This window comes from Ambystoma mexicanum, chromosome 1p, assembly GCF_040938575.1.
Source record: "Ambystoma mexicanum isolate Mex_15411 chromosome 1p, UKY_AmexF1_1, whole genome shotgun sequence".
Lineage (NCBI taxonomy): Eukaryota > Metazoa > Chordata > Amphibia > Caudata > Ambystomatidae > Ambystoma > Ambystoma mexicanum.
The window spans coordinates 1,168,080,150-1,168,100,677 of NC_090921.1; the positions used below are offsets into that span (position 1 = coordinate 1,168,080,150).

At 46.3% G+C, this 20,528-nt stretch overlaps 1 long non-coding RNA gene across 1 annotated transcript in view; it reads left to right on the forward strand.

The window, feature by feature from the left end:
* LOC138570457 (uncharacterized) overlaps nucleotides 1-20,528 on the forward strand; it is a 57,577-nt gene that overhangs the window by 554 nt on the left and 36,495 nt on the right. The gene's annotated exons all lie outside the window — the stretch shown is intronic.

Here is a 20,528-nt window from a genome sequence, read left to right on the forward strand (position 1 = left end):
TTGTTTAAACGTTTGTGAGTGGGAGAGTTTTCAATTGAATACACTCCTGTATAGGTGGCCAGTGCGCATCTTGTCTAAAGTGAGAGATGTGGGAGGTTTTTGGAATGCTGAGAGCCGCCCGCAAGGCATTATTTTGAAGTACTTGGAGTTTTTTGATGTTTTGCATCTTGGAGCCGGCATACAAGGCGTTACAATAATGCAGTCTTTACATGGGCTCTGGCCAGTGAAATACGGCTGTCAGTAGTCAGGAAATGTTTGGCTGGCATTCCTGGCTATAATGTGTAGTCTTTCTCAGGGACGTCATTTGGGGGTCGCCAGAGGTCGCAACTGCGACCTCTGAGGTCTCCCTTGCGACCTCTGTGGTCACCCTTGCGACCTCTAGAAAAAAAAAAGAAAAAAAAATGATTTTTTTTTTAAAATAAATTTACAAACTTTTTTTTTTTTGCAATGCAAACTCATGGGCTGTGGCCAGCACCATGTGGCTCTTTAGTTTTGGAGTGGCTGGCTTTCTTGTTAAAGCACCTTAAAAAAAAGAAGAAAAAGAAGAAAAGGATTGACACAAGTCTAACGCTTTCAGCACTGACCCTAAATAAGAAAGATTAGGAATACCAAATAAAGTCTTTCTGGAATTCTATACAATAATTGATACTCATTAAAGGTTTATTTCAGGCACACTTCAGGCGGTGAGTCACCGATTTAGTCTGTTCTTAAGCGTAAGTGCTATATAACAACACATCATCATTTGGTCATGGTGCTTGCATTCACAGTAATTTGGTAATATGGACCTATACACACTGATCTTAACGATACATATGGCGATCCATTCTTGTATGAAATGTACATCACATTATAGTGATATCGTAACCATATTTTTTGTAGTGTACAATGCTATGCGATAGCACTTCCTGTTTTGTCAATGGGTGAAAGGTCGCGTTCCATCGCATCCCGCGATATCACTTCGGGGTGGGATCAAATTACATCACTTCCTGTGATGTCACCAGGGGGTCAAGGGTCGTGTGATGTCACTTCCGCTACCCCTGGCATTTTGGTGAAATGACGTCCCTGGTCTTTCTTCTCATTCTCTCCACTGAAATATGCTTCAGTTCATCTGCTGAGCCTCTGCTACAATGTAACAGTGTCCATCTTTTTAATTCATTCGGACTTATGCCTGCGGGCCAGGTGCGCAATGCAAATAAAATAAATAGAAATACAAATTATACAAAATATAGTGTACTTCTTTCCAATGGAAAACCCCCAATGCACTTCACGTTTCCATTAATAGTATTGCAATATCCCCTCATTGAATAAAATAGATTGGAACGTTTCACTGTTGGAAAGGATCAGTAGCTGAATGAACTGCAGCATATATCAGTGGAGAGAAAGCGGGGAGAGCGCATACATTATATCCAGTTGGACCGTCGTGGTATATAAGCTCAATAGAAGGCATCAAAACGTGGCTGCTTTTAACCAGGCTGATAGAGGATGAGCTTCACAGGCCCATCTGACCTGACAAGTTCCCTGCCTCATTTAATGACCTGGACTTTGTCTCCAGCTCATTCTTTACTCTTCCATTTTGATTACTAGGCGGGGTCTGCCCCAAGTATGGGCGTAATTTTAGGGGGGGACAAGGGTGTTTGTCCCCCCAACTTTAGTGGCAGACCATTCTGCCCCACTCATTTGGTATAGGGCCCCTTTCGTTTAGATGTCATGTCCCCCCCAACATTTTCAGCAAAGTTACTCCACTGCCCCAAGAGTTCTCAAATTCTGCTCCAGAATTTGCCGCTACCGCATGCTCGTGCTGGGAGTTGGCTCCAGACATTTACCAGTGTTTCTGTGAAGCCACTTACACCAACTTTGACTCTCTCCTGAGGAAGTTTTATGACCTGACTCCCGACAGCTCCTCAAACAAGAGTTTTTGGGTCGCAGTTCTGTTGGCAGGCGACAGATGTCCTCAGAAGAGATCACAATGAGAAAGATGCATTCATGTTAATTCCTTACTTGCAATCCCTCCTCCTCAGTACTACGGGCCTCATTACAAGTATGGCGGTGCAGTATAAAATGTCGTAATATGGCTGTAATTCCGTTACTGCCATTTTACCGCACTGCTGTACTACAGGTGTGATGGTGAGGTGCAGGATTTTCCTCCAGCAAGGACTGCCAAAAAATCTGCAGAATTACCGCTGGTGGTAATTCTGCCAAAATCCCCATGGAGCCCTATGGACTCCAAAAAATGGGGATTTACACCATTTGTGATATGGCAGTAATTCCCCAGGACCAAATGGCGGTAACAGTAATTCCGCGTGGCCGTATTGCGGCAGAATACTACCCAACTATACTTGTTATCATGAATATAAAGACATAATGAGCAGTGAATATGATGCAAAGCTTACTTAATATTTAAGGATACACAATTAACTACAAATTCCAATAAACACATGAGGCGATAAGAAAAACAAAAATGTGTTTATTCTTCCGAGAACACAACCGGGGCATGTCTGATTCCACAATGAACTGTGGGTATGCATTTATTGGCCAGAGCATTCTGTCTGCGAATCATGGGTATTTAGATATTGTGCCATGGAAAGAAAAACGTTCAGATGTTGTTTTGAGCCTGCGTGTGTATGTCTGTGTGTGGCTACATATCTGCTTGTGGATATGTAGTGGCCTATGTGAGTGTGAATACATTGTGGGTGTGTGGGCATGTTTGAGTACCCGCTAATGTATGCTATATGCGTGCATTTCTGCGTGTGTGTGTGTGTGTGTGTGTATATATACGAGCGTGCGTGCGTGCACGCCCTCATGTGTGTGTGTGCGCATTCACATGTGTGGGAGAGAGTGGGTACATCTGTATACATGGGCATTTCATGGCAATGTCTGCTAGATGAGGGGACTTCCTGGGAATAACATGAATTCCTGGGCATGTGAGTGGAGTATCAGTACCAGAAAAGAAATATCAGTATAGGGAGAGAGTACCTGTACATAAAATGGCAGTACTTGGTGTGTGGTGCTTGACATGGGCATCTGATGGAAATACCTGGCATAAAGCGTGAATACCAGGTGATATCATGAAATCACCCTACATGTGTAAGTAGCTAGGGGACGACCTTCCTTATATTGCCCTACATCTGGGATAATGTATGGCGGGAGTATCTGGACATTCAATGCATTTGGGCCCTAGGCATGTTATCCTTGCTTCTGGCATGTAAGAGGTTGCCCACAGAGAGCACAATGTGAGAATATAGTTCCGTTTGCACGCTGCAGCACTGAGTCCACATTCATAAAGCGCTCGACCAATACATACATCCACTCATGTCTAAATCATGCACCGAAAAATCCACGCACTGACACTCCAAAAGACATTCAAAAGCGCACACCTATCGACTCTCCATGATATGATATGATGAGGCATTTATAACGCGCCTATATACAAGTGTTTCGAGCCGTGACGATGCAAGGGAGGGGGAACAGAGGGAAGACAGACAGCGATCTTACTAGGCCAGGTGTCATTCAAACCGCACAAGTACATGGGTAGGGGGATGGACAGTGCAGTACATGGATAATAGAATAAATAAACAATGAGTAAAAGTACGGCCAGCAGGTGGCAAGTGCAGACAACAGGTGTCAAGTGCTGGTAGTGGGACTGTAGGGATACAGAAACAGTCCCCAAGTGCGGGGGTTGCCAGGAAGGCAGTGCAGGTGTGCGACTGGCGGGGGAGGAGACCTGGGCCCGAGATCAGAAGGTGGTCAGGTAAACAGTTCAGATTCAGCCAGGAAGTCAGCAGGGGAGAGGAGGAGAAAAAGCAGAAGCAAAGAGAAAGGTTTTGAGGTGCTTCCAGAACCGAAGATGATTCTCCTCAAGTTTCAGGGAGGCAAAGAGGCTGTTCCAGAGGGAGACCCCAGCCGAAGAAAGAGATCTACCACCAACTTGTTGCTTGGAGAAGCGACTGACCCTGAGGGAGTTGGAGGCGGATGAGCGAAGAGCTTGAGGTGGAAGATATTTAGGAAGAGAGAGTTGAAGGTATTGAGGCCCCAGATCCCAGAAGGCCTTGTGGACCATGCAGAGGATTTTGAACTTAATCCTCACTGCGACTGGGAGCCAATGGAGAGATTTCAGTCCTGAGAGATACAATCCCTTGGCTTGAGGCCAAGGATAAGCCTTGCAGTCCTGTTTTGGATGAGTTGCAGAGGGCTGAGAGTAGAAACAGGCAGATTTAGAAAGAGGCTGGTGCAGTAGTCCAGCCTAGAAGGAACCAAAGCTCTGGAGACAGTGAGCATCTGGGGGAAGGAGAGGGAGGGAATAATACCCCTGAGGAGGTGCAGCTGGTAGTGTGACTCTGGCCTATAGAATACAGGCCAGACATATTGGCTTTGGCAATGCTTTATAAATTGTCCCTGCAACAATGTTCCTTTCTTCTTTTGTTCCCTTTTCTTCACCCTTTATAGGGTGGCAAGTCTTCTCTGCTTTGCTTGCTCTTGGAGGGGGTGGGGTAATTATTAGAAGGATTTTCTTACACCCAATGTTTAGGGGCGAGGAAGACCTATTCACGCCTCAGTTGCAGGGCTTCTAGGTATGTAGTCTGACTCTCCAAAGTGTAGCTTTGACAGAGTAGTTAAGGCTGTGCTCCCAAGAGGGTTGCAGTGCGCAGAGAAGTTCCATGGTAGACAATAGCATCAGCTGTGGCTTCGGATAACATTTTAGAGGACACGATTCCCAATGGCTTCAGAATTGTGAGGTTTGGTCAGACCAATCAGCGATGAGGTGGGATTCTTTCATACACCCTGCTTCACTTAAGACCACAGTAAATAATGCACTTTCACCGTCGTTATGTGAATGTCTAGCGACTGAGGTCACCGCGTGCAGTGAATGCAGGATTGACATGTTGCTATCCCACAGCCCCCCATGGACGAAATTCTAAGTGCCTAACAACCTTGAATGAGTCTGGCCCGGAAAACTGTCTGAGCAGCAAACACTACATTTCGGTAGGAGACTTTGATGTTAGCACTGACGCTGGGCGAGACCAAATAGTCTCCAGCCTTCTTGACTTGTGTTATGCTCCTTATCAAGTGCAAAACACTCAAGGCCTCACCCACACGGGAGGTCATACAAGTGGCCTGCTTTTTGCCACCAACCAAATAGTCAGATTTCTTCTCAAGCGAGCCCGACCTTGCGTTAGGGCTGTTTCGTGTTTCAGATCCTACTTCCTAACGTGTGTCGACAACCTTTCCACTCTAATCAAATGTGAAACGGAACACCTGGATGCCAGATTGTTCATGATTGCTGGCCACTTTTGGAACCTAGCGTGGCCCACGGTGTGTTGTAATCTTCAGCTTGACCTCCTCACTGGTGTAGTCAATATAACAATTAAGAAGGATGCTCCAATGAGCCAGTGTCAGTCCCACTCAGCACCATGCTATACACTCAAACTGCTAAAACAGAAGTGCAGGCAGGCGAGCGAACATGGAGAAAAATCTATGATGCCCACTGTAAAAACATATTAAGAGCCACTGTAAAGCTATACCCTCAAGCCATTTAGACAGCAAAAGAAGTCGCAGACGGCAGCAAACGTCGACGTAAATTATTCCTAAACTTCTTCCTTCAAGTTTTTAGAACCTGACCCATTTGCTTCCTCGCAGCTTTTTCAAGAGCTGGCTGATAATTTGCTCAGAAAGGTCAGAAAGCAAGGGAGGGACTCTGTGTGCACGTTAAGCCTGATGCACACCCGAATGCATCACCCCATGGTGTGAACTTTGATGATGTTTCCTAGCACTTTCCATTCATTCAAGAGGCCGCTGTTGGTTAGGCTCTGCAGTCAAAGGATGGTTCTGTCCCTGAGTGGACACGAAAGGTCTATGCAGTGCACATGGACCCATTGTGCCGAGCAACACCGATGGCTCACTGCGGGCGGAGGTCCTTCCCAGGGCTTTTGAAATGGGATTAAGAAGACCAGTCTTGAAAAATCCCTCAAAAGACTCTGATATTCACAATACCTACCACCCTATTACTGTTCTCTTTCCCTTATCTAAAATGTTGGGGAGTGAGGATGTGAGACAGCGTCATGTCTCTTGGTGGATTTTAAACTCCTTCGCCCCTTCCAATCAAGGTTCATGCCTTGGCATGGCATGGGGTGCCCTGTAAGAGATCCAGGACAATCTATTGGCTCTGGCTGCTTTAGATGTTGCCAGAATATAGAAGTTGCTCAACTCAGCCTTTGCTTTCAATACAACTGATTTTTCCATCATACGGTCTTGCTTGTCAGAATGTTTGTCGGGATGTTGGCTTGGACACTCTCAAAGAGTTTACATAATTTCTGGATCACAGGGCGTCAGTGGTTAAACAGTGGGTCAATTATGGAGCCTCATCTGGTCTCGGCACACCTTTACTGGTGGGGTGTTTCAGGATTCCCCACTTCTCCCATCCGATTTAACATCTATAAATGCCCACTCGTTTCATTGTGGCATGTTGTTCGGTTCTATGTCATTTCATCACCCGTTTTTACGACAGGTGTTTTTTCGTTGAATTGTTGCAGAAAATCTTTTTGAATTTTTTTGTCACATTATTTTTGCGGGGTACCCCAGCCCCTGTCATCTACCTGTGTTTTATTCCTGCCCCCCCACCCTTTATATGCCCTTTGCCACCCCCAGTGGTGGAAATGGAAAAAATCTGGTGGGGGTCCCACAAGGGATGGGGTGGAGGTGGAGTTTCAGGGGGTGGGAAGGCAGTGTCCGAGGAGGCAGGGTTTTGAGGGGGCCAGAGCTGGAAGTTGACCTCTGATCAAAGGAAATGTCCAAAATAATAGTTTAAAATAGCAATATCAAACATTTGGGCACAAAAGGAATGAATAGCCATGTGCAACTCTGGCCCACTTTTGCATTGGAGCCGAGTATTTTATGCCCCAGTCCGACCCTGGCAGCCAGTATGCAGAAACATTTGCCCACAGCATTACTCACAAACCACACTTTCACTCCACGCACGAACCTAAACAAGACAAATTACACAGGGTCACCGGAGTCAGCACACATTAAAATCTGGGATCTAAGATATGCAGCACATTACATAATATATAACGTATCTGATGCACTGCATTTCTTAGAGAACAATTTGAATGTGTGCTGGCTCCATGTCTCTCTGGTGTTTGTTCTTAGTTGTATAACCAACTAAGAATAAACACCAGAGAGACAAAGAAAATGTGTGTACAATGAAAGTTAAAGCACCCGAGCGGAGAATACAACATAACAAAAGGGCTCTGTGCAGTGTGCACAGTCCGCTTGCACTGTGGGGCAGATTAGACTCCGAGCCCACCATCTAATCTGCCCTGTGCGAGAACTGTGCACAAAGAGAACAGAGCAGAATAGATCGTGGGGCTCGTCAAGGGGCTGCGCCGCCCCCTACTCATACCGTCGTGGGCCCTTTCTTCTTTTTTTTTTTAAGTAACCCAGCGCAGAGCATGGGTTTTTGCGGCTGACTCTGATCGGATCCCGAGATCCGGCTACACATCTGGGGCCGGATCTTGGATCCAGCAAGAGCCGGCCCAATGACCAGCACTGGCCACCCCCCCCCCAAAAAAAGCAGAAAGGTTTTTTCAGCAAAGATTCCGAGGAAAAACACCCATCGTAAAAACGGCTGTTGATGAAAGGACATCGTACCTGTTGTGAGAGTTTTACGCAACAGTTCCACTTTTTCGGGGGAGTGGATGTGGTGTAATTAGTTTCAACTAAACTCGAGTAAATGTGTGGTTTTTTGTGCGTTTGCCGAGGGTGCTCCAGCAACGTCAATCATGTGATAACTTTTAGGCCTTCTTTCCGAATGACATATCTAGTAAGACTACCCCAAATAATTCAGGGCTTATACTGGATGCAGGGATGCCCAGGGCTGGCCAGGACCCATCAGTGGTGAAAGCTGTCTTCAAAATTTCACAGGTTGAGACACATGCTTCAATGTAGTGCCAAATCCGACACAGCACACATGGTTGGAGCGTTTAGCAATTCGGTACTTGATTACTGCAACACTCATTATGCAAAAATAGGCCAAGGCCTTCTGGCGATGCCACAAATCGCCCAGAAGGGTGCAATAAGACTAGTGGGTTTGCTTAGCAGGAAATATCACATTTCCGCTGTCAGGGGGTTGCTGCATTTGGGCCCTAACGAAGCCTGAGGTAGTTAATTCCACAGGAGTATGCCTTACACATTTATTGCATTCATCAATTTGTTCATTCACAACAACACAATAAGGGAATATCCACATTGCAGCTATGTTAAAATAGACTCTTTATAGAGTCTTATGTGGTGAATCCTTGGATGTCGTCCCTACTCCCTGAGGGGTGCCCCTGTCCATGAGGTCAGGGTGGTGAGGCTGCTACCCAATAGTTCCCCTGGGGGTGGTACTCACCGGGAGGATCTCATGGGGAGGGACCACCCATATAGGACTAGGGACGACTATCCAGGTAGAACACAGTATACTTTCCATCAATCCCCCTCACCTAGCCCTCCTTTACCTTGCCATCCCATGTACATGTGTCAGGTACATGGTGGCGGCAGTACAGGAGACAAAGAAAAGTCAGGCCCACCTTAGAGAGACCTGTCAGGGAAATACTGGGATGAGGAGGAGGTACAGAGGTATGGAGAGTGATCCTCAAAGCACTATGTAGCAATCTAGTGTTTCAAAAGCCCAGATTGGCAAAAACCAATACAAAATAGAAGAGGAAAAACCAAGCAAGGAGTCAGAAGCTCCCAGGAGGATCTGTGATCCTGGAGGATATCCAGTGTGGAACAGAGAGGAAGCTGCTGACCGGGACGCGAGAACAGCAGAAGAGGTGTCCATACCTGGTCTGCAGTATCCCGGTCGACAAGAGTTCTGGAAGAGCGGAAGCCCGATGGAGTAGACGCGTCAGACAGCGTAGTCATGGAGAGACTCACCACTTGCCCAGCACCAAACCCTGCAGAACCGCTGTATTAGTCGTGCAAGCAGGGAGAGAGTGCATGGTAAGCCGAGCAGAGCAACAGTAGTGCTTGCAACCGCCGAACAAGACCCAATAGAGACCCAAAAGGTACAAGGGTTGTTGGCGGAAGGAAGCAGGGAAAGGGAAGCCTGGAAACCGGGGTCAGGGACCCATACATAACTTTAGAGACTGCCTTAAGTAATTTGAGACACAATAGTACCTTGCAGAGTAGTGAACCAGGTCTATCCCCAACATGTCATAAAGAGGAGAGAAGGATCTTGGACCCGCAACGCAACAGAGAGGTGGTCAGAACCACTCTTCCTAGTTGCAGTACCTGGCAAGGAAGTAAACCAGGTCTGCCAATACATGTCTGGGACCCGCAGCCAAAATAAGAGTGGAAAGGGCCGGTGGAAAGGAGTCATTCCCTCAGGCTTTGTGAACTGTGACAAAGAGCCTGGGAAGGGCCTGGGGAAGGGAGTCATTCCGCCAGCCTTTGTGAACGCTGCTAAAGAGCCTAAGAGACACTGCTGTAGCGGGGGCCCCTGCAGCCCCTGCAGTGGGGGGGCCACACCAGCACATGTTCTACAAGGGGGCCCCACTTGGAGAAAGAAAAGAATAACATTTTTTAAACATTTTTCTTTTTTTCTTTTTCTTTTTGAATTCACTCTGCATTCATAAAGAAATCATTTCTTTAACAGAAAATATTTTTTTATGACGGCAGAGTGACTACAAAAAGAAACTTTCTTTTTGACGTCCGAGGGCTCCCCCCAACCCATGCCATGGAAAAACCTAGGCTGTGGGCCTCCATGTCATGAGGTGAAGGGGAGCCCTATGACTTCAAATATAAATATTTTATTTTTGAAGTCACTCTGCCTTCAAAAAGAAATGATTTCCGTTATGGTTCGGTCCTTAACTGAAATAATTTCTTAATGAAATCAGAGTGACTTCAAAAAGAATCAATTTCTTTTTGAAGTAATAGGGCTCCCCTCAACTTCATGACGTGTGCATGGTGTATGGTGAAAGGGTGCACATTTAAATGTATAGGTGGCTGCCTGGGTGAGTGTATGGTGAAAGGGTGCACATAAATGTATAGATGGATGGGTGTGCTTGTGTGCGTACCGTGAAAGAGGTGCACACTTAAATGTATGGGTGGCTGCCTGAGTGTGCCTGTATGGTGAAAGGGTGAACACTTAAATGTATGGGTGGGTGCCTGGGTGTGTGTGTGCCTGTACAGTGAAATAATGCACACTTAAAGGTATGGATGGCTGGGTGTGCATGTGTGTTTATGCTGAATGGTGTGTGTGCTTGTGTTCAGGGGTGCAAGAAAAGCTACATTATTGGGGCTAACCCTTCAAATGTTGGTAGACGCGCTAACTTCACGGGCGGTGGGGGAGGGGCAAACTTATTTTTGTGGGGTCATTTAACTTCTTTACACATTTTAATGAGACTCATCTAGTGCAGCTTCAATGTAACAAGCAGTCAACTCTCTCCTTTAAGTCTGAAAGCACCCACTTATGGACTGCTGTGAGAATGAGTGGTCTCCTGTTCCCTCTCTAACTTTGCAATTACTCCCCTTTGCAATTACTCCCTTAGCATGCAAGTACTAAACCCACATCACAATTTCAATTGCCTAAAGAATGTGCCATTTGAATGCATGTACTACGAATGAAATGCTTTACGTTAGTAATTGCTGGGCCCTTGTTAACAGCGAAACCCAGGTGCTGTCTAACATCTGTGTCCTGTTCTGCCCAGCAACTGCTCTGAAGGTGAGCCTGGTTGAGTCAACATAGCCCAAAATATCAGGGGGTAGAGTGTTGAAGCCCAGTCAACTCAATAGTGTTGCGCGACTACTTGTGTTTAATGCCTTGATTATTTATTGGTACTCTTCATTACTCCTAGCCCTATTTGTCCTCGTCCCAGTACTTTTGTATTAGGCAGTACTTCTGTATGAGGCACTATGCCTCATACACAAGTACTAGGATGAGGCACATGGAGGTAATACCTGACCTAGCTACCTGTAATCTTCATTACTTCTAGTCCCACTCTTCCTCATCCCAGTACATACATGTGAGGCAAAGAGCCTCATACGTAAGCTCTGGGACAAGCAAGAGGGACATGAAGGGCCAAGGAGCTGATTTTGGAGGTTGGGGTAGGGGGTGGGAGGGAGAGGGGATGTGTGGGAGGAGGGAGGACAAGACAAACGATTTTACTAGGCCTTGTGTCATTCAGATCGTGCGAGAATGAGAAGTGCAAGGGGAAAGGGAGGGGGGAGTGCAAGGAAGAGGGGAGGGGAAGAAAGGGCAGTAATGCTCTGAGTAAGTGCAGCCAGGGCAGTGCGGTTCTGAGTAGTGCAAGCAGAACAAGGGACTGGAGGGTTACAGTTACAGCCCCTAAGTGTGTAGTAGGCCCGGAGGCAGTGCAAGGGTGACTGATCAAGAAAGAGCCTGGACTCAGTGAGACTCTGAGGGTAGCCAAGCAACCAGTCGGTACAGCAGATAGGTAGGTCAGGTAGGTCAACAGGGGAGAGAGAAAGAGAAAGCAGAGGAGAAGAGGAAAGTTTTCAGCTGCTTCCACAACGTCAGGTCGTCCGGCTCAAGTTGGACAGGGGCAGGGAGGCCATTCCAGATGGAGGAACCTGCAGCGGAGAGAGATCTATCCCCCACTCTCTGCCTGGAGAAGCGTCTAACCCTTAGAGAGTTGGAGGTAGCCGAGTGATGTGCTCGAGAAGGAAGGTATTTTGGAAGAGAGCGCTGGATGTAGTGCAAGCCTCGGCCCCAGAAAGCCTTGTGGACAATGCAAAGGATCTTGAACTTGATCCTTGCAGCCACCGGGAGCAAGTGGAGAGATTTCAGGGCTGGAGGGATATGATCCCTGGGCTTGAGGCCAAGGGTAAGTCTCGCAGTCCTGTTCTGGATTACTTGAAGAGGGTGGATAGTAGAGGAAGGCAGATTGAGAAAGAGGCTGTTGCAGTAATCCATCCTAGAGATAACCAGGGCTCTGGAGATAATGAGCTTCTGGGGGAAAGTGAGCTGGTAGTGGGACGTCTTGGCGATGTACGAGATCTGAGCTGAGAAAGAGAGAGTGGAGTCGAAGATGACACCAAGGTTTTCTGCCTCGCAGGAAGGTGAAGCAAGAGGGCCCAAGGCAGCCAGCCAGAGTGAGAGAGGGAAAGCAGGGGCAGGGTCCCAATGAGAAGGATCTTCATCCTACTGGCATTAAGGCAGAGATCATTGGAGGCGCACCAATCCTGAATCACAGATAGACAGTCAGGAATGAGCGAGAGAGGAGAGGAGCCTGAAGGAAAGCTGAGTGTCACCGGCATAACACTGAACGTTAGAGGAGCAGGTAGAGACCAGATGGGCCAAAGGGGCCAAGTAGAGGTGTGGAAACAGAGAAATTGATATGAGGCCGGGAAGCCCGAGAGGAAACACACCAACACAGGTTACAAAGGACATACAAAGCGCTTTATTTCAAAGTTACAAAGTTACCAAAGTCAATTGACACACGAATAGCTATTCGGCCCTCTGACTAACACAAGAACCTTCAACGTTAGGTTCGCACTGAAAGTGGGAGAGACCGATCATCGGAATGCTTGGGTTTTTATACGTTTTGTCCTGCATTGGCCAGCCCTCTCGCAAGTTAACCATTCTTTGAACTGTGGCTAGGGTTCGTAGCCAGGTCGAACACACAATTTACATAATTTGATCAGTTCCGCTGATACAGTTACATATTTACACATAGGTTAAAGAGAGGACAAGGTCTTAGTTCGTGACCCTAACAAGTGGCCTGCGGACATATTATTTATTCACGTGTGCGGAGGTCACCATGGCCGGAGTCTTACTCAAAATGTCATTCGGCCTCCATTTTGTGATTCAGGGTGACTTCCACACTGCAAGAGTACCTAAAATCGCGGCTAGATCCAAGATGGCGGCTTACACAATACAATAAGGTCAGGACCTTGCCGCGGAACCTATGTACATGGTATTCTTTAGACAACTTGGCGTAGGCCAACATACATTCAAACAATGCGATTGGGGTCACAATATTATATCGATTTCCACAGACCCTCCTTTTTGGCCTATGCCAAGTGCTAATACATCATTTCCTAATGCTTTCGAGAATAACTGAAGGCATCATCATCCATAGGTTCCGCATCATTGTCCGAAATGTCAATAGCCATAAAGTTGTTCATAAGAACGTCTTGCAACATGAACTCTTTAGATGCTGTCTTCGGGGTGTATATCTTATGCCCTATTGCGCTCATTACCTGAGCACAACATCCCCCCATCATTCCACATATACTCGGGAGGCATTGAAAACAACAACAAAGAACTAACAGAATCCCTAAAATACCTAAAATGACAGAAAGCACCTTCCACCCCCAAGATCGTAAGGAATCCCAAAACCAAGTACTAAGGTTCCAGTCTCCTACAGGGATATGGACTTCAGAACTGAGAGTGTGTAAATTCTGAATTGCTTTAAAAATTGTTGGCGAAGAATCTGGTACGAAAACACAACAAGCGGACCCCACTAATTTACATACTCCACCTCGTTCAGCTAAAATGACATCTAATGCCATTCGATTTTGAAGTGCTACCAATCTTATCGCTTTTTGCTCTAAGGTCATATTGTAAAGTATGTCCGTGGTCCGGTTGATCGTTTTCTCCAACACCCTCGCTAATCCCCTAATGTTTTCTGAATTTGCTATTTGTCCCCAAAAGGGCACTACTGATTTGGCTATATCCCCGAACACTTGTCCGGGGGTATCTCCATTACTATCCCGTCGCGGGCGAGCCTTAGATACCTCTAAGGTACTGACTATAAATACACCTGGTAACAATATCCCTAAATAACAAGTCCCCTGCCAATCCTTGGGCAACCAGGGAAAAGCTAAACTACCACAAACAAAATAAACGGGTCCCCCTACATACAAAGGCCTATTTTCCCCAGTCAAGTTTACAGTATTTACACAAGGCTCGAAGTCTCCCATTGGCCTAGTACCATTTCTTTGTACACAGAAGGGAACTGAATCAGGACTATGATTCACAGAATAAGAAGGAGGCATGGCATCCTTATTGCCTATCGGAGCCATCTTAAAAGAAACTAGATTTTGGAAAGGAAAAGATAGTTTATCAGATGGCCTAATAGAAGCGACGTTAGGTTTACTTCTATTTGCGAAAAGCGAGCATCCCAGGGGAGTCAATTCACGTTTTTCAAATTCATTCAAATTAGTCCCATCGAAATTCCCTGAGATGCTATCATTCCATCGGCCAAAGAAGAGTGCTCTAAGAGAGGCATAGCAAGAAGTTGTTAAAGGTAAGGGCTGTATATACCATCCCAGTCCCTTGTTCCCATGTTGTGGTAAGTGGGTGCAGATCCAACAATTACTCTTATTCAAAATAGCATGCGTAGCATTCATCACTATCATCAAAGTGTTATTATGATATTTCTGTCTATGCCGAGAGTCTCTAGGGGACAGAGTGTGAAGGTGTACAGAGGGAGTCAAAACAGTTGGTACAATTTTGGTCGGTAACAGAGGCTTCAAAGGATAAATTTCTTCAAAATACCAAAGCCCCACGGCAGCAGTTGCAAAAGTAACAATAATCAGAACGAGAACACAACAGTATGTTTTCGGGGCCCAGGCACATTGTTCATTGTTCGATTTGGTCACCTCCTTACCTAATAGTTCAATACGGGGAGCAGCGGTGAAGGCGGCAGGCATCATGGTCATCCCGATCGACGGCCCCAATGTTCGTTGCTGGCGGCACTTCGGCCGCGCGATTTCTTAGTCCTTCCCAACCCTAGCCAACAGAACCCTCCTTTCCTTCGTTCGAAAAAAAGGAAAGACAACAGTACTTCAATCACTCTTTTCCTTCCAGATGCACGACACTCGTGCCATAGTCCTATTTCCGTGGTCGAAGGTTGTACCTGATGGTACCCAAGTTTGTTGAATCCAAAAGCAAAGTATCGTCGTGTCGGTGGCGACGGAAGTCGCAGAGCTCGAAACAAGATTTTCCGGAAGTGATTGATCAAGAGAGTGCGGAGACAAAATGGACGGCTCCCCGAGCTCCTCAGGCTCAGAGAATTTCTCCGACGCACTCACAATGCTGCCTGCTACTCCGAGATCAGAGATTGTAGCACCAGCGAAAGGTTCTGTTTCTTCTGTAGCGTGTGGCGTCGGGTGAGGGATCTTCTTAACGTGTGTTGCATGTATCCAGTTCTTCTTTCCTGCCACCCGCACTGCCGTCCTGGTGACCAATTATACCTGGTAGGGTCCGCGCCAGCGAGGCGCAAGACAGGAAGACCTTTCGTAGGCCTTCACCAGGATCCAGCTACCGGGTAGTATATCGTGTCCTGGGCCTGTAAACCGTACAGGTAAGGCGGCATTCACCTGATGGTAAATGAAATACAGATTTTTAGTCAATTGATTACAGTAATCTATGAGCAATACATTATCCACATCCCTCAGGGCTTTAGGTTTAGGGAGACCCCAAATATTAGCAGGCCTTCCCATTACCACCTCGAACGGAGAGAGCCCAGTTCTAGTCTGGGGTGTGGTGCGCATAGCTAACAACACAATAGGTAAAGCGTCGGGCCATTTTAGCTTAGTGTCGGCACATGTTTTTGCAGGTTTGTTTTTCAAAATACCGTTGTGTCTCTCTACCAACCCCGCACTTTGAGGGTGCCTAGCTGAATGAAAACATTTCTCAATCCCTAGGGCAATACATATTTGCAACATTACGGCTGCGGTGAAATGGGGGCCGTTGTCCGACCAAATTATCCTCGGGAGCCCAAATCGAGGGAAGTACTCTTTCACCAGGATCTTTGCGTTGGTCATAGCGGTAGCATCTTTGACAGGGAAGGCCTCGACCCATTTGCTAAAAGCACAAATGATGACAAGAACATATTTCAAGTTATTACATCGCTCCATTTCAATAAAATCAAGGTGAATGGTTTCAAAGGGGACAGAGGGGGGCCCGAAACTTCCCCTTGGAGTCACTGTCCCTTTACCCACATTGTGCTGCAGGCAAATCATGCAATTCTGAACATGTCTCCTTGCAGTTTCCAAAATTTTATCATTCACCCAAACCTGCTGTAATATCTTCGTAATTTGCTGGGCACACACATGCGTTGGACCGTGTGCCATTGTAACCATTGCTAACACATAAGAATCAGGAAGCAACCATTTCCCGTTGGATGCGTCCACCCAACACCCTTCGTCATCCAATTTTCCCATGCCTTCAGCCCATTTCCGAGACTCTTCAACTGAGGCATCAGTCTGCATGTCTCGCACAGACCCAATGCCTTCATCTATTATACAAACATCTCTCACTTCCCTCGAGGTGTACATGTCTGTGCTAAGGTCTGTGGCTGTTTGTCTAGCTATCAAATCTGCAAAAGCATTTCCTCTGCCCACATTGTCTATGACCTTGCGATGTGCTGCACATTTCATGATCGCTAATTGTTCAGGGAGTGAGAGCGCTGAAAGTAGTTGTACTATTAAGGGACCATGCTGAATCTTGGTCCCATGTGAGGTCAGAAACCCTCTTTCCGACCACAGTTTTCCGAAGTTGTGAGCCACCTCAAAGGCGTACTGGCTATCCGTATAAATATTGACTCTATGCCCTTGGGAGAGCTCACAAGCGCGGGTCAACGCTATAATCTCCGCGGCCTGCGCGGAGTTATGCGGAATCCTTTTAGTTTCAACAATCTTGTTCAAAGTAGTAACTGCATAAGCAGCTGTAGATGTGCCATTCGGAAGTTTGAAGCAGGAGCCATCGCAAAACAGCTCCCCTTCCGCATTCTCTAAAGGAGTATCTGAGAGGTCTATCCTGCCCTTCGTTTCTTGTTCGGTGGCATACAGGCAGTCATGTGATCCTTCATCACCGCAAACGATATTTTGCGGGAGAGGTAAGAGTTCAGCCGGATTGAGAACACAACATCTTTTAATTTGGATATGAGGAGCAAATAGGACTAATTCGTACCTTGTCAACCGGGCAGAGGTAAGGTGTTGCGTTTGAGTTTTATTCAATAGAATATCAACATAGTGAGGTACCATCAAAATTAAATCGTGGCCTAAGACCATCCCCTCACTCTGTTTTACAGACGCAGCGGCAGAAGCAACAGCGCGCAGACATCGCGGCAAAGCGCATGCAACAGGATAGAGGGCGGAGGAATAATAGCCGCACGGCCTATTCTTCCCTCCATGTTCCAGTGTTAACACAGACAAAGAACATCCATCACATTCATGCACAAACAACACAAAGGCCTTATTGTAATTTGGTGTACCCAGAACCGGTACTGAACACAGCGCGGTTTTGAGAAGCTCAAATGATCGTTGATGTTCCGATTCCCATGGCAGTGGCAGAAAAATGCCCTTCTTCGTCAAAGCCAACATCGGTTTTACCACTAGGGCAAAATTCGGGATCCACAGTCTACAGTAGGATGCCATCCCTATCAGGGCTCTGACTTCCTTCTGTGTTTTTGGGACAGACATGGCAGAAATGTGTTTTATTCGTTCAGGTGTCAATCTTCTCCCCTCCTTTGACAGGAGGTAGCCTAAATAGGCAACCTCCTGGCAACAATATTGAAATTTTTTAAGTGAAGCTTGGTGACCATTTTCAGCTAAATGAACAAGCAACAATATAGTGCCTTCCTTACAAGCTTTCTCAGAGTCTGCAGCCAAGAGCAAATCGTCTACATATTGAAGCAGCGTGCAAGTAGGTGGCAATTCAAGGGTGTCGAGCTGCTCCTTTAAGGCTCTACTATAGATACTAGGACTTTCAGTATACCCTTGAGGTGCTCTTGTGAATGTAAACGAGCGTCCCCCCAAGGTGAACGCGAACAAATACCTGCTCTCCTCATGTATCGGAATACTAAAGAAGGCGTTTTTCAAATCTACTACACTAAAGTGTGTAGCAGGGATCATTGTTAAGATCGTTGTTACATCAGGCACGATTGGAAATTGTGGGGCTACCACCCGGTTAATAGCACGAAGATCTATTATAAACCGGTACGGAATTGCATTGTCGCCTTTCTTATATACTGGCAAGATCGGACTATTACATAAGCTACCTGTTATCTCTTCGATCACTCCACGATGTACAAAATCGGAGACAATGTATTTCAGAGCACGCTCACCTTCAATTGAAATTTTATATTGCGGAATGCGCGGTAGCTTAACCCCATGTTTCAAGACTATCTTAACAGGCTCGATGTGTAATATCCCGACATCATTGTCGTCTATTGCCCACAAACATTCCGGGACAATGTCAAACTCGGGAGGTAGAGGTCGGGTCAAGTACTGGGAGTTAAAGGGTTGCTGTGGTGAAACTGTTAATCTTATTCCGTCAGGGGAACAATGAATCACTGCATTTAGTTTCTTTAACAAATTCAACCCTAGCAAATTTTCTCCGCAGTTTGAAGTAAGAAGAAAAGGGCACTGGTCTGTGAAAGGACCCAAAGAAACAGATACCGGCGCAGAAACCGGACAAACAGTTGGTATACCAGAGAACCCTATAGAAACGTTTGTTTGCCCTGACAGTGGGATGTTTGGAACCCTTGAATGGTCAATGGAGCACTTTTGTGCTCCAGTGTCAATCAAGAACTGGTGTTTCCTATTCCCCACCAATAATTCAACGTAGGGGCCCTTCTGAATAACGGGAATAGGTAAAGGTTCCAAACGCTGCTTCGGGCAATCCTAGTAAGGCAGAACTTCGTCAAAGGGAAGTTCTTCGGAAAGATAGGCAGCAGAAGGGTGATCAAATATATTTCTCGAGTCCATACTTGGAGTCTGATTTTCCCGTGAAAAAGGTTGCTGTGGATCTTGTAGAAGCTGACCCCTATCAGGGCCCCCTGCTCCGAGGCGGCCCCTTGGTCGCCTACCCATACCTCCAAATGTGCCTCCTGACCTCTGACGAAGGGCAGGGCACTGTGCTCGCCAGTGACCTTCCTGGCGGCAATAAGCACACTGATTAATATTTATAGAATTCAGAGGAGTATTTCCTCTTGGAATGTACTGACCTCTAGTCTGTGTCGTACCTCCTCTGGGGTTTCTGACAATTTGCTGCAACAATACCTTAGTCTTTAAGTCGCCCCTTCTTTTTTCGATTTTCTCTTTTTCATTATTAACCCGATTCTCATAATACTGAGCCATATGCAAAACTTCTGACTGAGATTTTGCCTGCCAAGCGCTCTCTGAGGACATAATTTGTGACTGGATGTCGGGCAACAATCCACGTACAAATTTGTCCACAAACAACCTCTTCCCCGACTCTGTGCCTAAATCCTGTCCACTGAAGTCAGAGAACACCTGTTCAAATCTATTAAAGAATTCAGTAGTACCTTCAGTTTTCCCTTGGACGCAGGCCGTAAGCTTGTCCCAAATAATTCTTTTTTCTGGGATTATAGTTTTTAGTTTAGCAACTATTCTATCGGGTAAGGTAAGTATTACCTGGGGTGGTTTCTCACCAGCTGGCCGTTCCCCATCTATTCTAATCAGATTTACCCATGTATCCCCTAGCCCCGGCACATCATCTACTGTCCGTATCTGTTTCCATTTATCAACTGGTAAAAGCACTGGAAACAATAAGTCCATGTCACTTAAGGTGAACACAGAAGACTGTAGGACGGATTCTATCTCTTTATAAAACCCTGTCGGGTTTTTCCTAATATCAGGGACTGATTGTCTAATCGTGTTCACTTCCTGTCGAGAGAACGGGACGTGAACAAACTGCGATACGTAATGTGCAGGGATATCCACCGCGGGAGTACCAGCCGCCGCGTCGGCGGGGATTTCTGCTTTTGGGACAAGGGTTGGAGGGACCTCTCTCATAGGCAACTGAGATATAGGGACCTCCGACCGCTTACTGAGCAATAGGGCCAAATTGAGCGCTAAAGCAGCTGTAGAAGTGTCGGGTGAAAAAGCTCTTTTACAAATATCTAATAACTCTATGGGGCAACCAACCTTCTTCCTTATACATTCCTCCTGTAAGTGTTGTACCATCACTTGGATTACCTTTCTTTGCATCTCTACCGTGTATTGACTGTATGTGTCATACACCTCATCTGGCGGTATCGATGAATCCGAGATCCATCGAATCGCGTCTTTGGTACAAATTCGTACTTCCTCAGGTGCTGATCTCCGGCACGAAAGGAACCGTTTCTGTACATATATCCTATCGTCCTCATCATCCTTGTTTTGTAATCTTTCAAAATCCCTCCTAAACTCAAACAACCTATCAACATGTCCATATACTTTCTGCTCTGTGTCCCTCGAAAGTGCCAAAGCATTCAGATCTCTCACCCCTTGTGGGAGATCTGAAGTCTGCAATCTACCCCACATTACCCCTAAGTGAATCCCCAGTCCTTCAATAAAAACATTTTTCTCGGGAAAATCGAGCAAATTAGATAATGTTGAAAATGCATCAGTTTGATCATCTTTTTCCATGCAATGCTTAGCCCAAGCAAATAGTTCCTGTTTCCTGCCCGCAGGAACAGTACTACGAGTCACAATTGTTGACCCTGCACCGGGATCTGTTTTAACGAACACGGGGCTCCCCGGAATCGAAAGTGCAGGTGGACTTAACAAGG